Source organism: Orcinus orca, chromosome 13 (assembly GCF_937001465.1).
Source record: "Orcinus orca chromosome 13, mOrcOrc1.1, whole genome shotgun sequence".
Lineage (NCBI taxonomy): Eukaryota > Metazoa > Chordata > Mammalia > Artiodactyla > Delphinidae > Orcinus > Orcinus orca.
The window spans coordinates 37,138,968-37,164,194 of NC_064571.1; the positions used below are offsets into that span (position 1 = coordinate 37,138,968).

At 46.0% G+C, this 25,227-nt stretch overlaps 1 protein-coding gene and 1 long non-coding RNA gene across 4 annotated transcripts in view; one reads left to right on the forward strand and one right to left on the reverse strand.

Moving 5' to 3' along the window:
* Window positions 1-25,227, reverse strand: part of SLC1A4 (solute carrier family 1 member 4) — a 110,258-nt gene that overhangs the window by 56,541 nt on the left and 28,490 nt on the right. The gene's annotated exons all lie outside the window — the stretch shown is intronic.
* Window positions 8,107-22,275, forward strand: LOC117196921 (uncharacterized). Its single transcript, XR_007471107.1, has 4 exons — window positions 8,107-9,682; window positions 14,940-15,069; window positions 18,409-18,443; window positions 19,415-22,275. It is a non-coding gene; the product is annotated as an uncharacterized LOC117196921 (long non-coding RNA).

Below are 25,227 nucleotides of genomic sequence, written 5' to 3' on the forward strand. Positions count from 1 at the left end.
CAGACTCCTGTGTGTGTATCTCAAATAGTTTAAAACTCAAGTCTAATAGGGAGAAAAGAGGGATATTATTTCTTTGACTTCCTAAAACCCTAATGATCCCTATCTACATGTCAAAGTTTTCTCCATCCTGTAAGGGCCGGACCAAATGCCATCCCTACAACCCCTCCCCCTGAAAGTAGACACGAGCTGACCTTGCTCCAGCCTCTTGCTGTCCTTCCTTGTCTCCCTTTCAGTTACTTGTCAAATTCGGCTTTAGAGTTAGCTGTGTACTTATTATACCTCACTACCTAGCATAGGTTGTTCTCAACATCAATGGTTGGGTTTTAAAATACCTAAACTCTTTTCACATGCTAACTGACACTCCCAAACTGAGGTTTATATGCCAAATTCAGACCCTCCTGCATCAGCTGATAAAAACAAACATTTCCAGCTATCACACGGCAGAGTTGCTTCCCAGCCAATTGTTCTGTTCTGCAGTTTCATCATTTTTGTCAGCATGGCAGTTTGGGGACAATTACTTCAATATTTTATTATATTTGCAGTGTTTATTTTATAAAACTAATATAAAGAGTGGGAAAATGAAAATGTTCATCCTGCTGATAAAAAAATAAAGAGCTCAAACTTGATTCAGTTAAGGCAAAGATGGAGATTGTCAGGTATACTGAATGCTAGGAAGAGTTAACCTTGCTGTAGATATTTGTTATTTCTGGTAGTTGACTGTTGTGTTAAACTATGAAGGAAAAGAGAAAAAATGAAAAAAAAAAGTTTAACATGGTATATTAGTCAGCATTCTCCAGAGAAACAGAACCAATGGGACGTATGCATATACATAAAGAGAGATTTATTTTAAGGAATGGCTCATGAGATTATGGAGACTGGCAAATCCAAAATCTGCCATTCAGATGTGAAGGCCATCTGCTGACAGGATTTATTCTTGCTCAAGGAAGTTCAATCATTTGTTCTATTCAGGTCTTCAACTGATTGGATGAGGCCCACCTATATTAGGAAGAGCAATCTGCTTTACTTAACATCCACAGATTTCAATATTAATCTCATCCAACAATACCCTCACAGAAATATCCAGAATAATGTTGTCCACATATCTGGGCACATGGCCCAGCCAAGTTGACACATAACATTAACTATCACACATGGTGGGTATATATCCTCAAAATTATGTTCGAAAGACAAGGGATATTATACTTCTCAAACCTCTGAGAATATTTAAATATTATTTTTGTATAGTATTTTGAAATTCCTGGAAATATACACATTTTGTATATTTTAGCATAGTTTTAAGGAGAAAAAAATTAAGGAACTGCCTATAAACTCTTTGTTATATAAAATGGGGATCATTTGGGTGTAGATCTAGGTGTAAAACTGTTTGTGATGTTTAGCAAAAGGCTATTAAATCAAAGTGATTGTTAATGAATTTTATCAACAACAAAATTTTTTTTAATGAGCACTGGGTTAACCGGAACCTTCAAGTAACCACAATTTTTTTTCTAAACTCTAAAATTATGGGAAAAAGCAAGTCACCTGACAATAAACTCAATTAGGAATATAACTAAAACAAATGAACCCCAAAGCCAACTCACAGTGCTGGTGTACGTCACCACCTCAGCCTGTGCTCCTCAACTGCGATGATCAATACTTACATCATAAGGACGCTGATTAAGAAAAGGCAAGAAGTTCTGGAGACGTATGGTGGAGATGATTGTAGAACAGCGTGAATACACTTAATGCTATAGAACTGTACACTTAAAAATGGCTAAAATGGGGGCTTCCCTGGTGGCGCAGTGGTTGAGAGTCCGCCTGCCAATGCAGGGGACACGGGTTCGTGCCCTGGTCTGGGAAGATCCCACATGCCGCGGAGAGGCTAGGCCCGTGAGCTATGGCCACTGAGCCTGCGTGTCCGGAGCCTGTGCTCCGCAACGGGAGAGACCACAACAGTGAGAGGCCCGCGTACCGCAAAAAAAAAAAAAAAGGCTAAAATAATAAATTTTATGTTATGTATATTTGACCACAATTTTAAAAAAAAGAATATGGTGAGTCACTGACTTTCTTGGCTTGGTATGTATTATTCCTGTTTGTTAGTTAAGACTCCTTGGTTGTAAGCTACAGAACCAGTAACAGCTAGCTTGAGGAAAAAAAGGAGAATTGCAAGGATGCAGCGGGTATATCTCAGAACCCAAGGGCAGGAATACTAAGAGATCTCGGAGGACTAGAGTCAGGAACTGGAAGGCCATTGGGACTCTTCCTTGTCTCTACATTTCTCCATGATTCTACTTCATCCTCATTCTCTCAATAACCTGGTTTCTCTGTCTCTCTGGCTCACAGGATGGAATATGCTCATTGCCTTCCTCTCATGACTCCCAAGTTGACTTGACCTGTTATACTCCTGTGTTGAGAATAACTTGCAGTCTCTCACTCCTAATTCCCTATTCCCAAGAAAGGGAAGCTGACTGGCACATCCTAGGTCAGGTGACCTCCCCTGGTCCAACCAGCCCTGGTCAAGGGGTGATGTAAACATGGCCGGTTCTGAGAGAGTAGCTGCTGAGCATATACCTCAAACAGTGTCTTAACATTTGGGAATATCCATCCCACTAAACCAGATAATGCTCTTCCCTCAAGCTCTTGGCACACAGTTACATTCAGTTTAGTGAACATAGAAGAATCTACAGTGGTATGAATTACATGGTTGGGAGATGTGTCACGGTCACTTCCTCCTCTACAGCCAAATCCTCCATCTTGGGAGAGCCTGTTGCCTCACTCACCATGGCCAAAGATTTCATGGATGGTCTTGGAATGTTTTGTTTCCATCCCAGTCTTCTGTCAAGCTCCAGCCCTGAGGGAGCACAGCAGATGCTCCGTGTTTGACCCTCATGTTCTAAGTCATTGGTCCACAGCCCTGACCGCTTGCCCTACTTTCTCTGAATCTCACAGACCACACACGGCACTGACAGACTTTCCTGTGGTAAAGGGCATCCTTTCCATTTTGCCTGTTCCCAGGGTGTGTCCCTCTTTGTTCCCGGCCAAGGAGAGAGTCTCTTTGCCTCCTCTGAGGGGTTTGTTCTCTGAGTCTCTGCAGGCTCCTTCCCTGTGGCCCTTCCCGCAATGCCTCTGAGTTGCCAGGAAGTTACAGGGTCACATTTATCTATGGTCAAGTCTAATAGGTGTATGTATGGATACCAAGGGGGAAAAGGGAAGGTGGGGTGGGAGGAATTGGGAGATTGGGATTGACACATATACACTCTTGATACTACGTATAAAATAGATAACTAATGAGAACATACTGTATAGCACAGGGGACTCTACTTAATGCACCGTAGTGACCTGAATGGGAAGGAAATCCAAAAAAAAGGGGATATATGTGTACGTATAGCTGATTCATTTTGCTGTACAGCAGAAACTAACACAACATTGTAAAGCAACTATACTCCAATAAAAATTAATTAAAAAGGGGTTTCCCTGGTGGCGCAGTGGTTGGGAGTCCACCTGCCGATGCAGGGGACGCGGGTTCGTGCCCCGGTCCGGGAGGATCCCGCATGCAGCGGAGTGGCTGGGCCCGTGAGCCGTGGCCGCTGGGCCTGCGCGTCCGGAGCCTGTGCTCCGTGGCGGGAGAGGCCACAGCAGTGAGAGGCCCGCGTACCGCAAAAAACAAACAGCAAAAGAAATTAATTAAAAAAACAAACAATACTGTATTGCATATTTGAAAGTTGCTAAGAGAGTAGACCTTAAAAGTTCTCACCACAAACATATACAAATGTAACTATGTGAGGTGATAAATGTGTTAACTAACCTTACTGTGGTAATAATTTTGCCATACATATGTATATTAAATTACATTGTGCACCTTAAACTTACAAAATGTTATATCTCAGTAAAGTTGGGAGAAAAAAAAGTCTCATAGGTATAAATTTTCTTCACAACACTCCAGTGTGAAAGCATCATATTTCTTCTTTTTTAAAAAAATCCAATTAATCCATCCAGCTGTGAGACCTGCCTGCCAACTGATGAGAAGCCCAATGTAGCCATTACTGGAGCCGGCCCCCGTCTCCACGGGACCAGATGGAGATCCTGGAGCTTATGTGATGCCAAGAAGCTGTGAGGACCCTGATCCTTGGTCCAGGGGAACGGTCGGCAGTACAGTTACCCACTTTGCTGCAGGACACAGCTGCCAAGCTGGTCCCACCCTTGCTAACCTGAATGGGCTCAGAGAAACTCTTTAGGACTCAACGGGGCTCACAAGGAACCTCCTGCAGGTCTCAAGGCCCTCAGGGCTTTGGAGAGAGTGTATGCAGACCTCAGTGCTGTGGCACCCCTACTTCCCCCCTGGTCCTCCATCTCCAGAGCACTTGTCTCTCCTCTGTTCAGGTCAAATCCACCCTGTAAGCTTTGTAGCCTCACCTCACCCCCCTGTGACCCGAACCTGAGCTTTAGAAAACAAAGGCCTATTAATTGTTTCACAAGGCATGAGAAGCTTCTAGTTTCAGGATGTAGGCATAGGGGTGTGGGCAGGCAGAAACGTGGGTACGATTTGTTCTTCGATGAGTCTTGGAAACTGGACACTATTGATTTCTTCATCAAGAGAAGCTACCAGGAAACGTGCCACTCATCTGCACAGCCCCTCACAGTTCTCCCACCCTAGAAAGGAGAGAAAGGCGTCCACCCAGATCACAGACCAGTGACTGGAAATGAGGAGACCCCCTCACAGAGTACCTCATCTGCAGCGATCACCGGACAGCAGCAGTGTCAGGGTGAGGACCCCCTCACCATGCAGCTTCCTACACGAAGTGGTGAGCATGGGAGTTATTTTTGGACAAAGTGTCCTAAGTATGCAGTGCATTCTTTATAATCATTGTCTATGATGGTTAAGTATTAAATCGTAGTTAGTACTTGTTTCAACTCATAATAAATGAGAGGTATTACATGGTGCATACAACCTTCCCCAGGACGCAAAAGACTTGAGTTTTCAAAATTTCTATTCCAACTCCTCTAAACTGTAAGCCCACAAAAGTCAGCGTCCCCAGTCTTGATCACCTCTGTCCTCCCACACTCAGACACCACTACAGGACTCTGTAATGACTCAGTGAATTGACTTCTTTCATTTAAGCACCCAAGTGAAGATAAAAGATAAAACCCTTGCCCACCATTTCCCTGTGGACCTGTGGGGAGGATGCACCTGTGATGTTTGTGTCTGAAATGAGGACGGGGGACACACTGCCAGGGGAATTCCATGAACAAGTGGTTGGGGAGTGTCTGTAATCCTTCCAGGGAGTAAAGAGTTAGCTCCTGAAATGAGCCCACTGGACACGGGCAGGTCAAGAATTGAGGCCAGTTTCCATCTATCCAATGGAGATGATTTCCTCAAAGAGGGAGACCCATCGTTTCTCTCCACCCTGAGATATCCATCACCATCTGAACTCTCACTCTCCTCGTGTTTGCTATAAAGACTTGGCAACATTTTTACTCAAAATTCACTATCTGAATCAAAAATCATCCCATTATAGAAAAGAATTTGAAAAAGAACATACATAACTGAATGATGAAATATAGACACTCGCTACCCTAAAATCTCCAGCATATTTTTAGGAACAGAATACATTCAGATAATCCACGATGCCTGTGCTGCCAACTTGCAGCCTCCTGGGGAATTTGTTGGGAGCTACCTTCTTGCCCAGCAGGCCCACATTTGGGACCGGACACTTTCTGCTGGGTGATCTGGGCTGGGAGAGAACAGCAGCCTGAAAGGGACTCCACAGCCCTGCAAGGAGAAGATTGAAAAGCCACTGCACTCTGCTGCAAGGCTAAGAAGGCCTTTCATTGCTAATGAAAACAATTTGGAGAACTTGGCCAGGAGCCTGGAGCTGGAGGAACCCGAGCCATGGGTAAGTTATTAAGTGCCCTATAAAAGCCCCACTGGGCAATTTAGAGTCCCTGGCTCAGCTATTGGATGAATGCATGGGGCCTGAGGAGGCATCAGTGCCCCAGCCTGGATGCAGGTTGGTGTCATTGGGGTCAACACCAGGCCAGGGAAAAGGAGAGAAAGAAAAGAAAGTTGAGAGAAAGCCATTTTCAGCTTTAGGCTGTCAAATGGGGTTTCAAACATTTTGGAGAAATGGAGCAGGGTAGAGAGCATTTATTTGCTCAAGGAGTCAGGAATCCTCACCTCTCTTACCCAAGTGTCATTTTCCAGAAGTCATCACCTCCTTCTTGAGTCACGTCTGGAAACTAAGGTTTCTTCTTGGTATTAGTTAGAAGATGTGCACTTTCAAGCTTTCCCTACCCGTGAGAGGAGCTAGATAGAGGTTCTGGGAAATGAGATGGGGGCCTTTCCACCTGTGTTTCCTTAAAGGCTGTAGTATTCATGCTGACGTTCCTTTCTCCTATTTTTTAGTGCTTAGTCTTTCCACTTGAAAAATGGGACTAGGAAGACCTGTCCTATCCACTGGCAGGAGGGTGTTGTGGGAATCAATTCAGTCTGAAGGATGAATGAATGACTTGAATATTGATACAGAGTGGGAGTCTGTGTTGTGAGATTCTTTGAATGATTAGCTCCCTGAAGGTAGGGGTTTGTCTGATCCTTCACTGATATCCCCAGCTCTTAGAACAATGGCTGACACAGCAGGCACTCAAAAGAATGTATTGAACAAATGAATGGGAAAAAAGAAAAAACATGGAACTATAGAGTTTAACAACTGGAGGGATCCCTAGGGTCAACCTCAAATCCTGGTTTATAAGCCCCAGCAACGTTTATGCTTCTCTTCAAACTACTGTAGCCTCAAGGGTGGAAAAGTCAAGCAGGCCTCCATGATGGAGATTGATCAAGTCTCACATTCAGGTTCTCTTTCTGCTTTGCTGTGACATGAAACTCATTTTGAAAAACAAAACAAAACAAAACAAAAATTAAGCCCTAACTATTAGCTCTTTTTTTGGCACAGGAAAAAAAATTTCCAATCCAGCTCTGAGCATAACATGTCTGGTCATATTCACTCTTAAGTTAAAAAAAAACCAACAACAATAAAACCCCCCAACTTTCTTGGCATTCCACGTCCTTATCCCAGGTTCATGGAGCAGTCAGAAGACACATAACATTTGTGAACATCTTCTTGGTCACAGCGAAAGCCAGATTGGCCTCCCAAATGTTTTTCCAACATCTGGGACTCACAGGCAAGGTCAGCTCTTGGCTAGAACAATCTGGGTGACAACTGTCCATCAGAAAAAGCTGCAGAGGTCTTAAGGTCCCTTTATCACACGGCTCGCCACAGTCCTCCCCCCTGATAATGAGAGACCCTCCCCATGTCCCAGCCCAAGGACACCTACTAGAAAGACCCTGCTCATTAACTGACCTTGGACACAGACCACAGGGCCTGTTGGGAGATGGTGTGGGTGATGAAACTGGCAGGCTGTGGGCTAATGGCCAGGGAAGTTGCACATCTCCCTCTGCAACTCCCTCTGCAGCCTCTGACTGCCCTTCCCCATACTCAATAGCACGAGGGTCTGTTCGTGTGGCACCCCTGGCTGCTCCATCCTTCCCCTGGCTCTTCCCTCAGCACTGGAGCCCTTGTGTATGTTGTGTGAGCAGAAGCAAAGGTGCAGAAAGATGGTCGTCACCCATCAACAGTCGTTACCTTGGGCAGTGCTGTAGGGGGGGTGGGGCAGATGGAGATGATTAAACTTTTCTTTTAGCCATGTCTGTGTGGCTCGACTTGTTACAACCAGCATCTATTACACATACAATTTTTTAAATCCAGTAAAATTAGAAAGCAAGTTGCAAAAGGATACCTGTCGTATGATATCATCTATATAAAATCCCAAACTACAAAAACTATGTACTGTTTATAGAGCTATACCTAGGTAGTAAAAGCCCAAAACCTGCCCAAACACTTCAATTGGATCTGTGACATCTTGTTTCCTTAAAACAAAAACCAAAACAGAAACCTCAAAACAAATATAGAAGGTTAATGTTCATTGGAGTGGGGGATGGGTACTTGGGTGACTGTTACAGTATTCTTCATAATTTTCCATATGTTTGAAATACTTCAAAGTCTAAAATTATTATTATTATTATTTTTTTTTTGCGGTACACGGGCCCCTCACTGTTGTGGCCTCTCCCATTGCAGAGCACAGGCTCCAGACGCGCAGGCTCAGCGGCCATGGCTCACGGGCCCAGCCGCTCCGCAGCATGTGGGATCTTCCCAGACCGGGGCACGAACCCGTGTCCCCTGCATCGGCAGGCGGACTCTCAACCACTGCGCCACCAGGGAAGCCCCAAAGGCTAAAATTTTAACTACAATAAAGGGGAAAAAAAGGACTGAGTTTACTTTATTTGTAACTTATCATCTTAGCAAGTCGCTATGCATCCTCCAGATATAAGAAAGAGGGGAAGGAAAGAGGAAGAAAGGATCACAACAAGTCTGGGAGAGCTAGATTGCTCTTCTGATTTTCCTTATTCTTTGTCTTAGTCAGTTTGAGCTGCTGTAACAAAATACTATAGACTGGGGGGCATAAACAACAAATATTTATTTCTCACAATTCTGGAGGTTGCTAAGTCCAAAATCAAGGTGCCAGAATAATCTATGTCTGGTAAGCGTCCTCCTCCTGGTTTTCAGATGGCCGCCAACCTACGCTAAGCTCTTCTTATAAGGGCACTAATCCCACCATGGGGGCTCCAACCTCACGATCCCATCTAAACCTAATTACTTCCCCAAAGGCCCACCTCTGATACCATCATACTGAGGATTAGGGCTTCAACATATGACTTTAGGGGGGACACAAACATTCAGTTTATATTATTCTTCTACAGTGTTTTATTTGGCAACAAACAAAGGAGAGAGCCAAAATTAATGTCCTCTGGCTAAATGGCTGGCTGGCTGGCTGGCTGGCTGGCTGGATGGATGGTGGAATCTTGCCTTCATCATGAAGGCTCACAGAGGCCATCCCCCAAGGCTGTGGAACTGCTCACTGCTCACCTCTGGTTCTAATACAATGCATTCATGAAACTGAGCCCCTTGTGCTTTTGCCTGTCAGACCACAAGAACCTACCTGTGCTAATAAGTAGTTGGAAGACAAAGAGCACTTGCTACCGATTACCCTCCTTGTGCGGTGGGGAGGGGGAGGGGTGAATATTCCTTGTCCTTCCCCCGTCCTGAGTGGAGACCTGTAGCTGTGGCTGTAGGGACCCAAGGGGATGGTGGCTCCCCTGCTCTCAGAGGATAGGAAATAATAATGAACTGTGTGGCCATTCCAAATGCACTACCTCGATTTTATTCCTCCATAACAAACAAAAAAGTCCCTGAGAAATAGCTGGCAGGGCAGGTGTTCTACATCCCCTTTTCTTGGGGGGGGGGGCGTGTAACTTGGATACAGGGAGTTGAGGGCCTGGCTGGGGTCACAGTTAAGAGCGTGTCCCCTGGCTCAGAGAGCAGAGTACCACTGGGCTCTAGAAGCCAGCCTGGAGGGGAAGTGCCCAGCCTACCAGGGCAGCCAATGTTTACTGAGCAGTTCCTATGTTCCAGGTGCCGTGCACATCAGCTGGTGTTTAATTCTTGCAGCAGCTTTGAGTTAGGCGGGCTGTGTGGCTGGGAGGTCAGTTGTGCACATTACGAACGACCCTGCTGAGGGAGGTGGAGACTGGGCTGCAGAGGACCAGACTCCACACTAAGGATCCATCCACTGGGTGAGCCGGAGCTATCTGGGGCTTTTAATAGAGCAGTGGCTTAACCCAACTTGATTTTTGGAGAAGTCTCTCTGGCTTCGGGGTGGAGAGTGGATTGGAGGGGGCAGGAGTGGAGGCCGAAAGGCATCTGTGAGGTCGCTGCTGTGGCTGGGAATGAGCAAAGGTGGGGAAGACTAGAGCTGGGACCTTGGCAAAAGGGGATGGCTCCCAGGTCTGGAGTGGGAAGCAGCGTGGAGAATCACTGGGGAAGGGAGCCGGGTAGGAGGCAGCAGCCAGACAAGGAGGAAGAAACCACTGACAGGGAGGGGGTCTTGCGTAGGCTCGGCCACCAACTAGTCTTGGGACTTTGGGCGAGTCACAGCACCCCTTTGGGACTCAGTTTCCACTTCTGTAAAATGATGGGGCTGGATGCAGCCTCTTCCACTGCAATGCCTCTGGGTCCTGGTGCCCTGTGCCGTTGGGAGTGCCAGAGAAACTGCCAGGGTGGCAGGGAGTGGTGGGCACTCAGGAGCCAGTTGGCACCCCGGCAAGCAGAATGGCAATGCTAAGGCAAAGGGCAAGCAAACGCTGCCAGGCTCGCCCGTGTGGCCAGGACACTGAAGTCACCGCAGCAGGGTTCCAGCCGGGCATGGGCTGGGCCATGAGCTGCATCCTCTCTTTACATAACCGTCTTCACAACAGCTTGTTCTCTCAGTCGGGGGGTGCCAGGCCTCTGATCGAATGGCTTTTGCAGTTCCTCACTGTCAAGTTTGAGGCTGGGCTAGGGAGCAGGAAAGAGCAAACAGCAAGGTGGCCTTGAAATCAACCCAGCCCTCTGGCTCAGTCTCCTTGTGTGCCAGGGGAGGGGTGGATTTTCTAAAGGTCCTTCCTGACCCTGCAGTTCTAGGAGCCTCTGGTTAGGACCCCGCCTTGGAAATCACTCCGAGCTGGGGGGGCTCCCTGCCTCTGAGCTGAGTGCCTTGGTGTGTTTTTCTGGGCGCTGCCAGAAATGGGAGAGGCTGTCAGGACTGATGGCTAAACACTCCACTTGACAATACACATTTTACATATTTCCAGCTGTATAGCCATGATAAGTGTCTTAAATTCTCTGTGCCTCAGTTTCCTTGTGCCTGCAGAGATAAACGTGGTGGGGCCCATTATGGCCCTCTACACTGGGGATGGTAAAGCTACCTACTTTGCTCTTAGGAATATTAAGTGAGAAAATACTAGTAAACCTTTAGCACAGACCTAGGCACACTGAAGTTTGCAGTTACTGATAGCTATGACCATAATTACAGCTTCGCCGTCAGTACTTATGGAGCGCCTGACACCATGCCAGGCTCAGGGGACACAGTGCTAACCTATTAGCCTGGCACGCAGGGCCCCTGCCCTCAGAGTTACTGTCTGGAGGGGAGGCGGACAAGTTAATCCGTATGCATTAACTAGTACAGGTGCACTCTGCTAGGGATGCAGGGGGTGCTGCGGGAGCACATACGAGAGGCTGAACCCCCAGCACTTACTATGGTCTTTTCACTGTTTAGCTCCACCCAGTGGAGAAACAGATACGTGTCACCCAAGGGTGGGGGGTGAGACAACGGGTTTTAGTCTTAGAAGCATGAGGCTGGGAAATTAGTGTTCCCATGATCAAAGGTGGTGGTCCGGGCCAGGGTAGTGGTGTTGGAGTTGGAGAGAGGAGGACAGGGAGAAGGGACAGGACCTAGTAACTGAGTGGACAGTGGGGACAGGGTGTGTGTGTGCTGGCTCTGTGTGTTCACAGGAAGGTCAAGGATGAGGCCCAGGTTTTTGACTGGCAGGGGAATGGTGAGGCCATTCAGTTCCACTTCCAATCCTCTTCCAGCCCATAAAGTACTGTAGTGATTAATTTCATGTGTCAACTTGACGGTGCTCAGATGGGCCATGGTGTGCCTAGATGTTTGATCAAACATTATTCTGGGTGTGTCTGTGAGGGTGTTTTTGGCTGAGATCGACATCTGAACCAGTTGACTGAGTAAATCAGATTGCCCTCCTAATGTGGGTGGGCCTTGCCCAATCAGATGAAGACCTGAATAGAACAAAAAGGCTGACCTTCCCACGAGTAAGAGGGAACTCCTCCTGCCTGACTGATGGAGCTGAGACGGGGATCTTTTCCTGCCTTTGGACTCCAGCTGAAACATCAGCTCTTCTTGGGTCTCCAGCCTGCTGACTTTCAGACTAGAACTTACACCATCAGCTCTCCTGGGTCTCCAACTTGCTGACTGCAACTCTTGGGACTTCTCACTCTCCAAAACTGTGTGAGCCAATTCCTTGTAATAAATTTCTTTCTATGTAGACATACGCATCCTACTGGTTCCGTTTCTCTGGAGAACACTGACTAATACAGGTACATTTGTGAAATCTAGAAAAAGGGCCCTCTAGGCAGCTGCAGCCACTGACAAGGTGAAGGCCTGTGAGCGGAACAGATGGACCCCGTCTCCCTCACTCCCTCCTGGCTGGGAGCATGGCACAACCTGCAGACACACACAATGTTCTGGACACCACTGACTGAAACAGGGGACAGAGAGGCCAGTTGATGTGATGAGTTTTAAACATGTTGGTTTTGAAGTGTCTGAAGGTAATGGTGAGACTGAGAGGCTTTTTTTGTTTCTTTTTTTCCTTTTTTTAAATTGGGGTGCAATTCACATAACATGAAATTAACCATTTTAAAGTGTACAATTCAGTGGCATGGAGTACATTCAGAATGTTGTGCAATCAGTGACGTGACAGACAGGGCTTACTTTCCAAAACATAAAAGCAGCTCATACAGCTCAATAACAAAACAAACAAACCAACAAACAACCCAGTCAAAAAACGTGCAGAAGACCTAAATAAACATTTCTCCAAAGAAGACATACGGATGGCCAATAGGCACATGAAAAGATGCTCAACATCATTAATGAAAATCAAATGCAAATCAAAAGTACAATGAGGTATCACCTCACACCTGTCAGAATGGCCATCATTAAAAAAAAGTCTACAGGGCTCCCCCGGTGGCGCAGTGGTTAAGAATCCGCCTGCCAAGGCAGGGGACACGGGTTCAAGCCCTGGTGCGGGAAGATCCCACATGCTGCAGAGCAACTAAGCCCATGTGCCACAACTACTGAGCCCACACACCACAACTACTGAAGCCCATGCACCTAGAGCCCATGCTCCACAATAAGAGAACCCGCTGCAATAAGGAGCCCACGCACCACAACGAAGAGTAGTCCCCGCTCTCTGCACCTAGAGAAAAGCCCCCATGCAGCAATGAAGACCCAATGCAGCCAAAAATAAAAAAAAGATAAATAATAAAATATTTACTAGAAAGTATGTTTAAGAATAAATAAATAAAATAAAATAAAATGCTGTTATGGAGACAAGATGAAAACAAATTCCAACCCATTCAATAAAATTGCTGTATACTTTAAAAAAAAAAAAGTCCACAAATAGGGACTTCCCTGGTGGCGCAGTGGTTAAGAATCTGCCTGCCAATGCAAGGGACACGGGTTCAAGCCCTGGTCCAGGAAGATCCCACATACCGCGGAGCAACTGAGCCCGTGTGCCACAACTACTGAGTCTGCGCTCTAGAGGTCACGAGCCACAACTACTAAGCCCGCATACCACAACTACTGAAGCCCGCATGCCTAGAGCCCATACTCCACACAAAAGAAGCCACCACGATGAGAAGCACACGCACCGCAACGAAGAGTAGCCCCCAGTCGCCGCAACTAGAGAAAGCCCACGTGAAGCAACGAAGACCCAACATAGCCAAAAAATAGATAAATAAATAAATTTATTTTTTAAAATGTCTACAAATAATAAATGCTGGAGAGGGTGTGGAGAAAAGGGAACCCTCCTACACTATTGGTGGGAATGTAAATTGATGCAGCCACTGTGGAAAACAGTTTGGAAGTTCCTTATAAAACTAAAAATAGAGTTACCATATGATCCAGCAATCCCACTCCTGGGCGTATATCCAAAGAAAACCCTAATTTGAAAAGATACATGCACTCCAATGTTCACAGTAGTACTATTTACAATAGCCAAGACACGGAAGCAAGCTAAATGTCCATCGATAGAGGAATGGATAAAGAAAATGTGGGATAGATATACAATGGAATACTACTCAGCCATCAAAAATAATAAAATAATGCCATTTGTAGCAACATGGGTGGACCTAGAGATTATCATACTAAATGAAGTAAGTCAGACAAAGACAAATACCATATGATATCACTTATATGTGGAATCTAAAATATGATACAAATGGACTTATTTACAAAACAAACAGACTCACAGACATAGAAAACGAATTTTTGGTTACCAAAGGGGAAAGGGGGGTGTGGGATAAATTAGGAGCTTGGGATTAACAGATACTACTATATATAAAATAAACAATAAGGACCTACTGTATAGCACAGGGAACTATATTCAATATCTTGTAATAACCTATAATGAAAAAGAATATATATATATGCGTAAAACTGAATCACTTTGCTGTACACCAGAAACTAACGTAACATTGTAAATCAACTATATTTAAAAAAAAAAAAATGTTGTGCAACCATCACCTCTACCTAGTTCCAAACATTTTCATCACCCACAGAAGTAGTCACTTCCTATTCCCCCCTCTCCTCAGCCCCTGGCATCCATTAATCCACTTTCTGTTTCTATAGATACACCTGTTTTGAATATTTCATGTAAATGGAATCATAGTTTGTGACCTTTTGTGTCTGGTTTCTTTTGTTTAACATCCGTTTGTTTGTTTCTTTTGAAGGCTGAGGAGATGATGGAAAGGGGCCAGCAGAGGTGGGAGATGTTGATAACACAGGAGAGAAAGAGGATATAGCCAATAGAAAGCGACGCTGAGAATGCACTGGAGGGGGTGGGATGAGAGGAGCCCAGCAGGGACTGCCTTCTGCACCAGTGGGGGGGACACCTCTGTCATGGAGGGAAGGAGAAGGCCGTGGGGAAGATGCACACATGGTCATAACTATAGGTTTGGCAGCAGTGGAGGGGATTTCCATCTGATGGTTTCTATCTTCTCTGTGAGAGAAGAGGTTGGCCACCTGCTGAGAGGCAGAGAAGTTGGAAGGTTTGAAGAGAATGAGGATGATTTGAAAATATTTGCTATGGGGAAAGGGGAAGATCTTTCTTGGGAAAAAGAAGGACTTTTCCAGGCAATGTTGAGGGACCGGGTGAGGTTGGGGTTAGTGAATTCATAGTGACATTAATCTGTAGTGTTATCTAATTTTATCTACAGATCTCAGCAACCTGGACATGACTGGTGTCTACATGTAACACTTGGAGCTATGGCAGCTATCCTGTAACCATGAGGACACAAGTTTAAGAGCTAAGCCAATACACTGAGGATGGCAGAGCAAAGGTTGGTTGTATCCTCCAGTGTACTCTGCATACAGTAATTGGGATGATTCTGTCCAGATCTTATTAGATAGATCTGTCCAGATCTTATTGTTTCTCTCCTTAAAGTCCTTTAATGACTTTCTGCTTCTCCAAGAAAAATTCCAAGTTTTTACCTTAGTCTGTAAAGCCCCACATGATCTGGCCCCCTGCTGCCTCCCTTGACTTCATCCTTCCACTCGCTCCCACTCCCCCTCCATGCCACCCTCTGGCATCCTTGCGGATCCTTGACCTTTTCCAGCACATTCCAGCCTCAGAGCCTTTGCCCTGGCTGTCCTGCTTTGCCTGGGATGCTCTCAGCCCAGATGCCTGGCTTGTTCCCTCATTTCCTTCAGTCCTGTTTAGATGCCACCTCATCAGAGAGGCATTCTCTGGCCACCCTCTGGCACCTTCATCGCTCTCTTCTCTTTTCTTGCTTTATTGTTCTTTGGAGCCCATGTTGGCACCTCACACTTCACAGACTTATTTGTTCACTTGTTTATTCACACACACACACACACACACACACACACACACACACACACACACGAATGTGAGCTTCCTGGGAGCAGGCCCCTGTTCAATCCCCCAGCACCTAGAACAGCGCTCGGCACCTAGTAGTTGTTCAACAAATCTTTACTGAATGAATGAATGAATGAATGAAAAGAAAAGGCCAAGGTCCTTGATGATTAGTATTGAGCCACTGCACTGACCCTGGAGCCACCCAGGCCCACACTTCTCATCACACGAGAGAGTTGCCAACTGCCAGGATGTAGGGGAAAGTGGCCAAGGCTGAGGCAGAAGGGACAGGGCACTGGGGACCGGGGTAAAACTTGCCCACTTCACCATGACCTGGTCTGGCTGGCCAGTCCCAGCCCCCATAGAGAAACTGAAACCAGAAATCTAGCTCTTAACCTTGGCACCTCACCTATACAATGATCCGCATACTTGGTTTCAGTAAGAGAGAAGTCTCACACTTCTTCAACCAGGACAAACCCCTGTCCCCAGGTACACCAGTTAGGTTCAGTTGCAAACAACAGGAACATGGAAATTAGTGGCCTACACAAACTGAGGGTTTGAATTTCCTACCATCACAAGTCTAGGCTAGAGAGGCTAGTATGCAGGTCAGGGCGGGTACAGCAACCCTCATGTTCTCAGTGACCCTGGCTCCTTCCGCCTTTCTGTCCCACCATCCTGAGCATGTGGCCCTTAGTCTCATGCTCCCATGATGGCTGCATTCCCTCCAGCATTTGTCCACAGTCCAGGGAGGAAGGGGGAGAAGGGCAATGGAGCAAAGCCACAGGCCAGGAGAGCTTTCCTAGAAACCCCACTCAGTGACTTTAGGTTTGCATCTCACTAGACAGAACTATGTCACATGGTCACCCCGCTGCAAGACAGTCCACGCACCTGTCACTCCAAACAAAACCAGGATTCTGTCATGAGGAAGAAGATAAGAGATGGTGCGTAAGCTGGTGATTTTCAAACTTGAGTGTGCCTCAGGGTCACCTGGAAGGCTTGTTAAAATCCAGATTTTTGGGCTTCCCTGGTGGCGCAGTCGTTGAGAATCTGCCTGCCAACTCAGGGGAGACAAGTTCGAGCCCTGGTCTGGGAGGATCCCACATCCGCGGAGCAACTAGGCCCGTGAGCCACAACTACTGAGCCTGCACGTCTGGAGCCTGTGCTCTGCAACAAGAGAGGCCGCGATAGTGAGAGACCCGCGCACCGCGATGAAGAGTGGCCCCCGCTTGCCACAACTAGAGAAAGCCCTCACACAGAAACGAAGACCCAACACAGCAAAAAAAATTAATTAATAATTTTAAAAATCCAGATCTTTGTCCTTCTCCTCGTCCCCAACCAGTTTTCCAGTTGATGCTGGTGACAAGGAACATACTTTGAGAACGGCTGGCACCCCAGCGCATAGCACTGTGAAATACGCAGAGAGCGGTAAGTTCACGCTGAACGCTGACTGGCTTAGTCACAGAGTGGTCGCCATGGATTTTCCGGGACAACCTCACTGTGGCTAATGTGTCAGCTGGTTTGGCTTTGCGTTACCTGCCATCCTCCCATTTCCAACAGCCCATCTGCCTTCCCCTGCAGCCCACACAAGAAACTGCCTTCAGAGCCTCCTGGCCAAGCCTGAGTGTGTTTGCAAAGACTTTTAGGTGAGGAGGCACTGAATCCAACTCGCAGGTGCCTGGAGAGGTCAGGATGGGCTGCTTCCTGCAGACCTTCCTGAGAGGCTCCAAGCTGCCCTTTTGACAGGTGGGTTCTTCCGGAGAAGTGCCACTTCCCCTGTCATTCACGTCTGCAGAATTCATCGCTACACTTCACTGTCAGCTTCTAGTGACACGGGCCACGTGAATACCTAAACGTCCTGCAGCTAGAAAAGCCTCCCACACAGACGTGCCCACCTCTGCTTTTGAGGATGAGGATTTTTATTTTTAATTAAAAAAAAAAAATCACATACCACGCAATTCACCCTTTTAAAATACGGTCTAGTAGCTTTCAGTATATTCACAGAGTTCTGCGGCCATCACCACTAATTCACAGAACATTTTCATCATCCCGTAAAGAAATCCCATTTACTGTCCCCACCCCCGACTCCTCCCCCCACTCGCCCCCCTAGAGACCTTCTGTCTCTCGGGACCTGCCTATTCTGGACATTCCTTTTAAATGAAATCATACAATATGTACTCTTTTGTGCCTGGCTTCTCTCACTTAGCATAATGTTTTCAAGTTTACACATGTTGTAACATGTATCGGCACTTCATTCTTTTTTTATGGTCAAATAATAATCCATTGTATGGATATACGGCATTTAGTTTATCCATTCATCAGGTGATGGACATTTCAATTTTTTTCTACTTCTTGGCTATTACGACTAATTCTGCCATGAGCATACCTAGGAGTGGAATTGCCGGTTCTCAGAGTAACTCTGTGTTTAACTTATTGAGAAACTGCCTGACTGTTTGCCAAAATTACTGCACTATTTTACATTCGCATAGCAATGTGTGAGGCCTCCAATTTCTCCACATCCTTGCCACCACTTGTTAGTACCTGTCTTTTTGATTACGGACATTCTAGTAGGTGTGAAACCAAGGCCAGATTAAACTCTCCATTTTTACACAGAAAAACCTAGGCCTGCAAATAAACAGGTCTGTGAACCAGCCACTGACCAGTGAATTGGAATACAAGAACATTATTCATGATTTTATCACCACCAAGTGATGGTGTCCCACGTAGGGGACGTGGACTAGCTTGGTTCTTCTTTTCCATGGAAACAGTCATCCATTGAGTTGCATGGTGTTCCTTCCTTAACGTGATGTTTTCAGATGAAAAAGCTCTTGTCTCCTGCAGCGACCCAGAGGTAGGTCTCTTTGATCGGTTTTGCATTGTGTACTTCCTGTCACACCAGGGTTGAACAAAGACCCAGAAAGCCAGGCTGGGACAAGAGGCTGCCTGAGTCACAGCCCACGTACAGCCCCTCCAGAGGCCAGGCTCCCTTGCAATCTCCAGCCGGCTCTCCTGGTTGACCAGGCTTCTCTGTGAAAAGTTAGTAGAGCACACACAGCCCTGGACAGCATTTGAAGACTAAAGGAAAACACACACAGCGATAGAAATAAAACCTGGCAAAAATTGTATGCGGATCTATGTTTCTTAAACTTAAAAAAAGCTATGTCTTCTTTAGAGCAACATAAAAACCTCAAGGCCACTCCCCACCCATGATTCTGATACACTGAGAAGCACCTCTCGTCTGTGTTTCCCCTTTTCCAAGAATATTTTATTTTCTGTACTTCTGCTATAAAAATACAAAATTATGCTATAAACTTGAATGTTCCTTTAAAAACACCCATGTTTTTGCACGCATTGGAAGTATTCCCCCCAGGGATAGGAACCCTGAGAACCTTGGAGCTCCAGCATAGACGCTGACCAATGGGTGATTTGGCATATTGATTCAGGGTGCAAATTTGGAGCCCAACAAACACAGGTTCAAATCCAAGTGCTGCCATTCAATAAACGTGTGGTCTTGGGCAACTTCCATAACCTTTCCAGATCTTTCTGTTTTTTCTTCATCTATAAAATGGGAACACCAAGTACAGTACTACCTATTCCACATGGGTCACCAGGAGAAGCTAGATCAGATAATGCATACAGAACACTTAGCACCCGGCACATAAGGCACACGCAAGCAAATGGTAGCCACATCAAAACTTGTTGCCCAACATAGAATATAACCAGTGACCACATGGAACTGAGAATTTTCACAAAGTACTATTTTCACATCTTTCTCTGCTTCCTCTTTTAAAAAAAAGGCCTCACACCCACTTGTTTTTCTAGAAGAGGACGACTGTGGGCCAAAAAGAGGTTAAGAAGTTTTGCAGGACCTCTTCATGGAAACAAGGCCAGGCCAATAAAACACTATGTCAGCTGAGTCACAGAACATTGGAATGACAGAGCTACAGGACTGGAAGGGACCTCAGAGATCTGTCACTCTCACCTGACTGATGAAGACACGGAGACCCAGAGAGGTGAAGATCCCACCTCCTCAGTCCCAGGGCCAGCAGCGCAGTCTGGGTGAAGAGCTCCTCCCAGAGTTGTGCAGTGCGCGACCACCACCTGTGCAGCCACGTGGCCCTGCACATCCTCCCCGGGCACAGTGATGGAATAAGGTGGTCCAGTCAGAGGGCATCTCAGGACTTCTGGGAATGTTGGCACAATGACTCCCACTCTTTTCCCACTCCCTGGAATAATGAAGCCCAAGAGGCTGCTGGTACTGTCGTACAGCCACAAGGGGAGAGCCTGCCCGAGGTCATCTGGAGGTCAGAGATGAAAGAAGAGAAGATGGCTTGGTTCAGTCCCTACAATCCAACCATGCCTGAATGTAGATCTGCCTCATAGACTGCTTTCTGCTCAATTGTTTGAGCCAGTTAGTGTCAGTTGTTCTGCCACTTGCTAACTTGCTATGATTAATAGAGGGGTTCAAAGTGCTGTAAAGATCTAAGGAGGAAGATTTCAGATCACAAAAGCCTTCCTGAGCCACGTTACATCAAAGGAGGATCTGAAAGGAAGAATGGGATGTGGACATGCTGTGAAGGGAGAGTCAATTCAGGGAAGGAAAAGACCTTGAACAGATGCCTGAGATAGGCAAGCCTGTGGTGCGGAGCGTTCGGGGAATTAGATTAAGTCAATTTGGCTAGAACGTTGGGTACCTGAAGGGAGTAATGGGAATTAGATTGAAGATGTACGTTCCTACCAGTCTGAAGTTTGTTCTTTTGTGTGCAGATAATTAGGAGTAGAGCAATCAGGGTTGGGTTTCAGAATGAATTCAGTAAAGGAGAGAGATGAGAACGAAACGAGAGAACTGTTTGGGAGGCTATTTGTAATTGTCGATGCAAGAGAGTCCATGGCTTCTAGGGTGCCCATAGTCCCAACTTGCCCGGAACTAAGGGATTTCCCAGGATGTGGGACTTTTGGTGCTGAAACTGGGACAGAGTCGCGCAAACTGGGATGCTTAATCACCCTAAACCATAAAGGAAAATGTTGATAGATTTCACTGAGTGAAAATAACATAGGACTAAAAAGATAGGAAACAGTCTACATACATCAAAATTTCAGTATTTTTCTCCAGAAGAAAATTAAAATAAATGAAAATCCCTTTTGAGACTTCCTGATTCCTATCATCCAACCTCCCCGTACCCTGGATACCACCAGCACCAGGAACCTCATCACCTCTGAATTCCCAAACTTCAACATCCTACTTTAACCAAAGCCATTCATATTTTCAGCACTCTCTTGTCCTTTCAGAGCCCTCCAGTACCTTCACTGCTCCCCTTTCTCCTTTCTGTCTTCATCCTCTTCTTTATCTAGCCAAGACTACTGCATCAACCAACTCAGTCAATATTATACCTTTTGGTCCTCTGCCCTTGGCAAAACTTTGGACTCTGGGTCAGTTCCACCATCGATCCCCTTCTACATAAAGACTGTAGATAAACCTTGGATGAAAGCTCAATGCTGCCCACCAATGCTTCTTTCCCTTCCTCTCTCCCACTTCCCCACTCAACTCTTCAAGCCCTGCCCTACCACTGATGTGGCTGTGTGACCTTGGGCCAGTTGTGAGGGTTAAACACATTTACATGTGGAAAAACACTTAGCACAGTGCTTGGCAGGTGATAAGTACCCTGTAAGTGTTAGCTTTTACTCACACAAGGATTTCAACTGCACACTTAGAAGGATTGAATCAGTGTCTCAAGCAGTGTAGGTCACACCACTGGGGTGTTTGATAAATCAATCACACGGGGCATGAAATCACTGTGCAAAATTTTACTTTTGCAAAGATTTAACCAGACATTTCATCAAGGAAGACAGAAATAAGCTCATGAGAGGCTGCTCAACACCATTAGTCATTAGGAAAATGAAAATTAAAACTACAGTGATCTCCACTACGCACGTATTAGAATGTCTAACATTTTAGAAACCAGTCTTAACCAAGGATTGGCAAAGATGTGGAGGAATTAGAACTCTTACGTGCTGCTGGTGGGAATGTAAAATGTTTGAGAAAACAGGTTTACAGTTTTTTTTCATTTTGTGGCAATGTCTTAAAATGTTAAATATACACCTACCATAAGACCTAGCCATTCCCCTCCTAGGTATTTAGCCAAGAGAAAAGAAAGCATACGTCCACACAAGATGTGTACACAGATGATCATAGCAACCTTAACTGTAATAGCCCAAGGCTGGAAACAACCCAAATGTCTCTGGACAGGGACATGGCTGGAGAAACAAATTGGGTACATCCATGCTATGGATATAACCCTCAGCAATAAAAAAGAATAAACTATTGATACGACAACATGGATAATTTGCAAAATTATTATGCTGAGTCAAAGAAGCCAGAAGAAAAAAGAGGACATACTGCATGATTCCATTTGTATAAAATTCTAGAAAATGCAAACTAATCTATAATGACAGAAGGCAAGTCAGTGGTCTCTTGGTAAATAGGAGGGAGGTGAAGAGGGACAGAAGTGAGTAATTACAAATGGGCTTGAGAAAACTTCTGAGGGTGATGGATGCGTTATCCTGATTGTGTTGGTGGTTTCATGGGTGTATACATATGTCAAAACTTATCAAATTGCACACTTTAAATATATGTAGTTTATTGTGTGTGAATTATACCTTAACAAAGCTATTTAAAAATTACTTTTGCAGGTGAAGAGTCTCAGCTTTTAGGAACACCGGTTGCAAAAAAGGGAACCTGGGGCTTCCCTGGTGGCGCAGTGGTTGAGAGTCCGCCTGCCGATGCAGGGGACACGGGTTCGTGCCCTGGTCTGGGAAGATCCCACATGCCACGGAGCGGCTGGGCCCATGAGCCATGGCCGCTAAGCCTGTGCATCCGGAGCCTGTGCTCCGCAACGGGAGAGGCCACAGCAGTGAGAGGCCCGCGTACCGCACACACACAAAAAAAGGGAACCTGGCTGACTTAGATGTGAAATGAGTGCCACCTTATTGCTTAAACACCCCAAACTAGTGAAATAAAGAGACTGGACAAAAATCCATAAGAATAAGAATGTACAATTACTGTTTGGAAAATATTTCTTATAAGTTATTTTATAATTGCATCCAGAATAAACCCTTAAGATACATATTTTCCAGTGCTAAAATATTTGCCCTTTGAACAGTCCTGGATGGATTATTAATATTTCCAAACAATGATTATACATTAGTTTAACAATAGGATTAAGAGAAATACATCTCTAAAAGAAAAAAAATGAAACAAGCACATGTTCACAATAGAAATTAGCATTAATTTAGTAAAATTAAGATTAGGATAGTCTATGACTCCTTGAATGGAAGCCATTTCCTGGGGTTTCTGCCCACACTTAAATTTTGAGTCTGAGGCAAACTCCTCCTTTGATTTAATTCAGCCTTTCACAAAGAGCAGCAACTGCTAAAGAGCTCCTGGCCGCGTGAGACAAATTGTAAGTAGATGGCTGCTAAGAGACTGTTTTTCCCCAAAGGGGAAAGTGTGCCAAACCTGAGTAGGAGAGGGCGGCCAGGAGGAGAGGATGCTCACCACAGAGCAAAACAACGATAAGGGGGAAGTGCCAGGCCTGAGTGTCCTACAGAGCCCCTGGAAACTGGCACCAATGTTTCCTATAGAAGGAGAGTGAGGGGCAGAGATCACAGTCACCAGCCAGCCCTGTGGCGTCGGGTGAGCCACCTGGCCTTTCCATGCCTCGGCTTCCTTGCCTGTCAAATGGGGACGCTGGCACCCATCTCACAGGGTTGCTGAGATGCTCAAAATTGCCAAGAACTCTGAAAGTTTTTAAAAAGCATTTTACAAATTAGCACCATCTGGGTACCTATCAAAACCAGAGGGAACTTGGAGAAATTAAGTCTATATCAAGCTTCTCCAGCTTTTTCAACAATATCCCAGCAACCAAGAAGGCTGAACTTTCATTCTGCCTGTAGCGTTATGAAGAGAAATAGGTATTTCTCTTGTTTCCCAATCATACAAACTCCTGCCCCTCTAGAGACCTCAGTCCACTCCTCTGGTCCCACCCCCATTATGTGTTTAAGTAGATTCTGAGACTGTACTCAAGGACTGAATTGTGGTTGGTGTTAAGGTCTGTCTGGAAACTGGCAGTCCGTAAGTTACCCCTCCTCTCTTTCCTCCCCAGAGCCAAAGTCACAGCGCCCACCTCTGGCCCCCCACTAACCGCAGCCCTCAGGCCGTCCTGCCCCATCTCTGGCATCTGCCTGTACCAGCATCTGGTATTTTGTTAAGTTAGCAAGCAAATCCCTACCCAGTCTCATTTCTGAGTCTCAGTCATCAGAACTTGCCCGGGAGCTCCAGACTCTTAGGATGGGGACTTTGCAACACTCTGATTTCCAGACACTATTCATTTCTCCTGTTCCGGCCAAGGGAGTGGAGTCTGGCCCTGAATCCTGGCCAAGCGCCCAGGCTGTTGTCCCTCTGTGAGCAGGCGTGCCTGGTGAGCTGACGTGATGGTTGAGGACCTCGGGATAAAGCAGGTTTCTCAATCTCAGCACTGTTGACATTTGGGTGCAGATAATTCTTTGTCGGGGGTGGAGGGAGCCTTGCGCACTGCCGGATGTTTAGCAGCATCCCTGGCCTCTACCCACTAGATGCCACTAGATGCTCCCTTCTCCGGAACTGTGACAACCCCAAATGTCCTCAGACATCGCCCAAATTGTCCCTGATTAGGAACCACAGGGACCAAGCTTCTCTGACCTGCCTCCTGGAGCCCCTGTTACTCTGGGTTAGAGCACCCTATGGCCCCTTGAACACCTTCCACCTCCGGCCAGGGAGCACAGCTCCAGAGTCTGATTGGCTGGCCTTCCGCTCTAAAGGACATTTGTTGAAGTTTTGGCCACCCAGCCTCTGAACTCCCTTCCTGGGTGATCCTATCCAACATGAGGCGGAGGCAAAGATCACATTGTGGAATGCAAAGACCACTGCTGAGGTCATGGCCTCTCCCAGCTTCTCTTGTGGTGAGGACAGTGGCTGAGGCTTGCACCTATCCAGGTCTTCAGAGGATGAAAATGCCTTTTTGTTTCAACAATCCTTGTTAAAACCCTTCTAGAACATAGGCAGCTTCCAACTCACAAACAAGGCTTGTAAGGGAGCCTCCGGAGCATAGGCTGCCATGGAAACTTCTGGAGGAGGCATGTGTGTTAGTTTCGTGTGGAGTTTGGAGGACCTGTGGATCCAGAGAAGGAAGAAGGATGGACCTGCTTTACAAGCTCTGACTCCAAAGAAAAACGATTCCTCTCTAGCCCAGTGCTTTCTAAGGAGTAATGGAATAAAGGAAGCACAATGGTGGTGGTGGGAAGGGGGATGAGTAGATTTTACTAAACAAAAATGAAGAATGGCTGAACATGAAACAGTGCTTTGAATAAAATGAAACTGTTCATAACCTGAGAAATAGTTGCAATAAATATAACATGCAAAGGTTTGAAGCCTTAAGGTATATAAAGAATTATTCTAAGAAAAACATCAAAATCTCAATGAAAATAAAGACAAATAACACATCAGCTTATTTGCTGAAACAAACAAACAAAAATACAAATGACTGGTAAACCTAAGAAAAATGCCTAGGTACACGTTGAGCTGCACCCCGCGGGCCTCC